The 7,141-nt window shown below is 39.1% G+C and overlaps 1 pseudogene; it reads left to right on the forward strand.

The window, feature by feature from the left end:
• The first annotated feature begins 4,970 nt into the window (after positions 1 to 4,970).
• On the forward strand, positions 4,971 to 5,803 carry LOC138170063 (large ribosomal subunit protein eL29 pseudogene; annotated as a pseudogene).
• Positions 5,804 to 7,141: the final 1,338 nt, after the last annotated feature.

Here is a 7,141-nt window from a genome sequence, read left to right on the forward strand (position 1 = left end):
CAACAGTTTTCCTCATCTTTGTTTTCTTTAATGCCATTTCTATTTCCTTGTGTGGCACATCAGAAACTTTACATTTCTTCCTATTAAATTTCACCTTATTAGATTTGGCCCAGTGTTCTAGCCTGTCAAGATCTTTTTGGATCCTGACTCTGTAATCTAATCTGTTAGCTCTCCCTCTTAGCTTGATGTTATTTGCAAATTTGATATAAGCACACCATTTAGCATACTACCTATGCCTTTATCCTAGTCATTGAGAAAAATATTAAATAGCACAGGGACAGGTATAATTCTCTAGGGCACATCACTAAAGCTCTCTTACAACTTGACATGGAACTATTAATGACTACTCTTTGGGGCCTGCCATTAAGCCAGTTCCAAACACAGCTAACTGTACCACTGCCTAATCTACTTTCCTCCACATTTTCTGCTGAACTAACTTGAAAGACTTTGTCAAATGCTTTGCTAAAATCTAAACAAGCCAGAGGTTCAGGATCCCGTTCTCCTCCCAGTCTAACAATACTGTTTTTAAAAGAAATGAAAGTAGATGGTCATGACCTGTTCTTGATGAAGTCATGGTAGGTCTTTGGAATCACTATCTCATTTTTAGCTGCTAATTTTGTGGATGTTAATTTTATAGAGGCACTAAGGTATAATATCTAGAGCAGTCATGTCAAATTCAAATATAATTTGCCATTCAGTTGTGTCTGACTCTTCGTGACCCCATTTGGGGTTTTCTTGGCAAAGACACAGGAGTGTTTTGCCATTTCCTTCTGGTCATTTTATAGAAAAGGAAAGCCAAGCCAAACAGGGTTAAGTGAATTGCCCAAAGTCACATAGCTACTATATATCTGAGCCTAGATGTGAACTCAGGTCTTCTTGACTTCAGGTCCAACACTCTATCCACTTTGTCACCTAAATGTCCTTTTAAAATAAAACTGAACCATTAATTCATACATAAGGATCCCTTATTTTTAATTTAGCTTTTAAAATATATTATCTATGTTTTACTACATTTTTATTTATTTTGTTAGATTATTTCCAAATTACATTTTAAACTGGTTCTTGCCACACTTGGGAGTGTTGCAGGCCATACCAAGAGGTCACGTAATTGACACCTCAGGTCTAGACTAGACTTGGAGTAAAGAAAATCTGTATTCAAATTCTGCCCCTGATACCCTAAATAGGTGTGTGTGACTCTGGGCAAGTCATTTAACTCCTCTGATGGTTATAATCACACTTACTTCACAGGTGGTTACAAGAATCCAATGAGACAACAGATATAAAGTGTTTACAAACTCCAAAGCACCGTTTTTGTGAGTTACTCTATCAGTTGTTTGATAATACATACTAGAATTTTTTCCAGAAACAAAATCAAAGTTACTAGCCTATGGTGAGCAGACTTTATTCTGTAGCCTATTTGTTTTGGTGTTTTGTTTTGGGGGCTGTTGGAAATCGGTACATTTGTCCTTTTCTAGTCAAAGGACGAGGGGATCAAAGATTCAGCAATAGAAAAGCTCTTAAAGGTCATAAATCTAACTCCATCACTTTATAAATGAGGTATTGAGGGCCAGAGCAGCTGGACCAAAGTCACACATTTAGTAAATGGTAAGATTGGAATTCATACCCAAGTCCTTTGATTCCAAAACATCTGCTTCTTCTATGCCACAAGAAGTAGCCTTCACGCCATTACAATTATTCAAAATCTAGATTCCAAAGAGAATTTTCCTTGACACTACAGCAATTCAGCAAGTGTGAGTGAGTGTGTGCGTGTGTGTGTGTGTGTGTGTGTGTTCCTCTCCAGGTCTATTCTCAATTATCCATGTGTCTTCCCACGTTTCTTTGAATCCTCTTTGTCATTTTTATTGCACGCACAATATTCATACACTATAGTCTGTTGAGTCATTTCCCAATTAGTGGTCACCTATTTTCTTTCTAGTTCTTTGCTACTACAAAAAAAAAGTCACCATAAAAGTGTCACTGTATTTTGGTAATGTGGGCCCTTTCTTTCTATCATTGGCCTCCTTGGGATTTATGCTTCCTTGTAGCATCACTGGGTAAAGAAAGATATGCTCCAAAATCTTTCAAAGATCATTGAGAATGGCTCGGCAATAACATCTGACAATCCCTTCAGAACCCTGGGAAGCCATTAGTTTTGTCCTGGTGGATGAAGTACATGGTGTCTTTCTATCTCCCTATTTATCTTGGATTCAATCATTTATCAGTGATACTGGTTCTTTCTTTTTGTTTATGCAAAGCAGAAGCCTTACAAAGAGAGGTGACCAAGAATCCCATGCAATGATGTTTCCTGTTGGCTTTGGATAGATGATGAAAACCTCTGCCAGAACCTTTCTATGGCCTTTCCAAAGAGAAACAGTAAGCCATGGTGATGTAGCTGCAACCTCCTTTTGTCTTTTGGCTCCATTTACAGTGAAAACACCTATGCTGATTTGAACCATTTTGTCCAGTTGTATATTAATATCAACAATATTTTAATCAATAGTCTTTGAACAAAAGATCACACCTTTAGAGCACTAATAGTTAAATTCGTGTTTTGTTGTCATTCAGTCATGTCCAATTCTGTGACCCCATTTGGGGTTTTCTTGACAGAGATACTGGAGTGGTTTATTTCCTTCTCCAGCTCATTTGACAGATGAAGTAACTGAGGCAAACAGGACTAAGTGACATGCCCAAGTTCACAAAGTGTCCGAGGCCAGATTTGAACTCAGATTTTCATGATTCCTGTCCCTTTGCTCTATCTACTATGCTACCTATGTGCCTTAAATTTGTTTCTATATTGTCTAAAAACTATGTAATTGAAGCAGGAAAGTTGATAAAAAAAAAAACTTTGCACCTCTCCTTGCCCTTCCTCAGAGGAAAGTTTCTGCTACTGCAAAACTAGTGGCTGATGAAACCACCCCCCCCTCTGTTGAAAAACTGTGATCAACCCATGTGTGTATTTTTATGTAGCTAACTCTTCTGAGTGCTTGAAGTATTTTTTCCTTTGACTTGGAAGCTCTAGATATTACTTGGGGGTTTTCACTTTGGTATATATTTTAGAAAGTGACTAGTGAATTCTTTCTATTTTCATTTTACCCTCTACTAGATTTGGGTTGTTTTCATTCATTTTTTTCTTGAAATATGTCAAGAATTTTCTCGTGGTCATGACTTTCAAGTAGCCTAATCATTTTCAGGTTATCTCTCCATGACCTGTTTTTTGGGTCAGTTGTCTTTGATAGTATACTACATGAACTTTTCTGCTTTTTTTGTTAGTTTCAATCTTTTAATTTTGTTTTAAAATTCCTTGTTGTTTTATGGAGTCCTTTCTTTCTATATGGCCCGTTCTAATTTTCAGGAGTTCCAGTCTTAGATAAATTTTACCATCATCTATTCCAAGTATTAATTCTCTTTCCCATTCTTTCCTGTCTAGTTTTCATTTCATTTAAATTATCCCATGCTTCATTTCTTGCAATTATTCTTAAAGAATGATCTTGTTTCCGGATCATTCTTTTTTCTGAGTTTTACTTGGAGGTGCTACAGAGTTACTCTCATCTTCTGGAACCACCTCTTTAGCTTCTGTCAGTCTATTACATTTCTTCATAGAATTAAACATTTTCTTCTCTTTACTCATATCTCTAGTCTCCATTTCTGGATGGTTGTATGTGTATATGTGCACACACATATGCAATTTGTTCAGACTAAGATTCTTTTTTTTTCCTTTTTGGAGAGGGGAAGGCAGGGCAATTGGGGTTAAGTGACTTGTCCAAGGTCACACTGTGGCTAGTAAGTGTTAAGTGTCTGAGGCCAGATTTGAACTCAGGTCCTCCTTACTCCAGGGCCAGTGTTCTATTCACTGAGCCACCTAGCTGCCCCTATACTCAGATTCTTCCTCTCTTTCTCACCCTACTCTTGTTAGTGTCGGTAAGATAAGTTTTAGATATGGTGACTAAGACTAGCCTGTCCCATGCAGGAATTAGTCCCTTCTCTGTCTCCTTTCAAAGTTCCAAAATCAGAGTTGGCCCCAATGAAATGTTGCTAGTTGTGCTGGTAGCAAGCCCCCTCTCCTGTGAGATCTGCTTAATATGCCAGGTACTTCCCTGGCCTTCCTTTTGCTGTAGCTATGATGTGGGCTGCATGGGTGCTAGACGGGCTGGGCATCAATCTTGTCCTTTCTATTGCTATAGTTCTGGCATGGTCTGCCTAGATTCTGGGTTGGACATAAGCTACCTGGCTGCTAAATTGAGCATGGACTGCCCCTGTCTCCTGCTGTGATAATGGTCTACTTATGAGCTCTGCTTTCTGCCTATACTGGCTTGTCTCCTCTCAGAGCCTTCACAAATTTCTGGAAGTATTCTAGTACAGTCCTGAACTGGATAGAGATCTTATAGTTGTTTCTCTGCTTTCCTTTGTCATTGTTATTTGTGGTGCATTTTTAGAGTTTTCCTGGGGTATTTGTGGGAGATCTGGGCTCTTCCATTTTCTCACATGCTGCCAGAAGCCTTCAACCAATTTCCTGTAGATGAGCCTCTCCAGACCACATTAGAAAGCAGAAATAGGCTACTGCCAGCTTCATATACAAACCTGTTCAAACTTGGGTTCCACTGTAACTCGGTGACACAGTGTAGAGAGCACTGGACCTGCAGTCAGGTAAAGTGGAATTCAAATCCAGCCTCAGATACTTACTAGCTGTGAGACTCTGGGCAAGTCATGTAGCCTCTGTTTGTCTCAGTTTCCTCATCTGTAAAATGGGAATAATCAGTAACACCTACCTCACAAGATTGTTGTGAGAATCAAAAGAGAAAACACATATAAATCAGTTTATAAACCTTAAAGTGCTCCATAAATAACAGCTATTATGATCATTATAATCTCCAAGCATCCAGAGTCATAACCCAGTAAAATATCAGACTACATCATTCAAATGTGGTACTGCTATTATTGAGAAGCTTATGTGATATAGTGGTAAAAGAGTGGGTCTCGTCTTCTGGTCGGTGGAGTGCCTGTTAGCACAGGCTGCGGTGTAAAGATGGCTAAGTCTAAGAACCATACCACTCACAACCAATCACGAAAATGGCACAGAAATGGCATCAAGAAACCTAGGTCACAGAGATACGAGTCTCTGAAAGGGGTTGACCCCAAGTTTCTGAGAAACATGCGCTTTGCCAAGAAACACAATAAGAAGGGGCTGAAGAAGATGCAGGCCAACAACGCCAAAGCCATCAAGGCCCGAGCAGAGGCCATCAAGGCCCTGAGCACCAAGGCCTCCAAAGTCAAGCTCCTCAGGCACAAGATCCCCAAGGCCAGCGCCCGGCGTGCTAGCCACAAGATGGCTACCAAGCGTCCAGGTCCTAGGATCGGCATCAAACGTCCAGGCTCTAGGATCACAAAGCCTGACTCTAAGGTTGCCAGAACCACTGACCCCAAGTCTACCAAGCCCACTGACCCCAAGGCTGCCAAGCCCACTGACCCCAAGGTTGCCAAGTCTGCTGCCAAGGTCAGTAAGTCAGATCCCAAGGCTACCAAATCTGGCCCCAAGGCCACCAAGTCTGACCCCAAGGTCACCAAGTCTGATTCCAAGGCTGCCAAGTCCGATCCCAAGGCAGCCAAGTCTGATTCTAAGGCTGCTAAGCCTGCCGAGTCCAAACCCAAAGATGCTGGGGCTAAAGCTGCTGGTCCCAAGCCTTCAAAATAGATGCTTCAGAACAGAAGGACTTGTTTAAAGCTAAAACTCCCTTTTTTCCCAGCCAGGGTATGATTATTCACTATTTTGTACAAATAAAGAAAATGGTGAGTCATAAAAAAAAAAGAGTAGGTCTCTGAGTCAGAAAGACCTGGATTCAAATCCTACCTATGTCACATACTTCTTGTATAAATCAAATCAAGCCCCTGAATCATTCTCTGAGATTATAAATTCCAAAGAAGATGCTAATCACAACATTTCCTCAGTGGAAGTTCACTATCTCAATGAAATCACAGATTTAGTCTTTATCCCATCCCCCTCCCAGCCAAATAGTAGTAAAACCCATGAAAGCAAGCTCTTAATAAGTTATTTTTTAAAAGAAACAAGGATGTGAAATATTTTAGAAATTGCTTTTGGAAATTTAATATTAAGTGAGAAAAAAAGATTTTTTTCTGCAACAAAGGAGTAAACTTCAATCTATTGGCACTCAATAAACATGAGATAGCTACTGTGTAAGGCACTGTGTTAAGATTCTCAAGGACCATATTTGTGCTATTGCTTGTTAGATTAATTCTTATGCTTTATGTGCATGTATTTACTTTTGTACATTCTGTAATGCTTGGTCCTTAATTTTCCCTGGGTTTTTCCTAGTTACTAAAAATAGGTTATTTCTCTCCTGATTGAGCCCACAAAAGTTTTTATTCTAGTTATACTATTCAACAAGATATATCCTTAGAAGTCGACAGTACATATATGATGCAATGGGGCTCAGATATTCACTTCTGCATCATCTATAATGGATAAATCTTATCTCTATTAGTGCAAAGAACTATTTTGCTTCTTGACTAAACATAGTAAAATATTTCTTTTTCTGAGTGGAACTTAGCCTACCAAAGAGCCTTATCTTTTCACCACTGACATTTTGTTTTTATCAAAACTGGGAGTCAACATGGTGAGACAACCTTTTATTTACATTTAAGGGTTTTCTAGAAATTCATTAACTTATAGAAATGGCCTATAATGAAATTATGACTCTTTACTCGCCAAATCCCTGAATACTTGTCATTTTCTTTAGTTTGCATAACTAGTCATGTGACTTCTTTCTTGGCTTTCAGTAAAAAACAGAGAAAAATGACCTCAAAAGTTGGTCCTTGGATCCCTGGAACTGAAACCTGAAGGAGAAAAGATAAAGAGAATCAGGAAGAAGACATCCGCCAGAAGCTCTAATGAAATCTTAAATGCTTAGCACCAACAAGGAATGAATGATGAGATTTGCAAACCACAAATGTCACCTTTAAAAATCTGACCCCCAAGCTTCTAACTGGAAAGAATCGTTAAGGATGGGATAAGTTTGTCTAAGTGTCTTTGCAAAGGCCCATCTCTTTGAATATTGGATGGCCATTTGGTTGAAAAATATTAGCATGCTAGTCCTTCAATAATTCCCATTAACTATGGGAATCCTTC

Source organism: Petaurus breviceps, unplaced genomic scaffold (genome assembly GCF_028583685.1).
Source record: "Petaurus breviceps papuanus isolate PSGF00001 unplaced genomic scaffold, PetGlider_PUasm1.0 38, whole genome shotgun sequence".
NCBI classification, from domain to species: domain Eukaryota; kingdom Metazoa; phylum Chordata; class Mammalia; order Diprotodontia; family Petauridae; genus Petaurus; species Petaurus breviceps.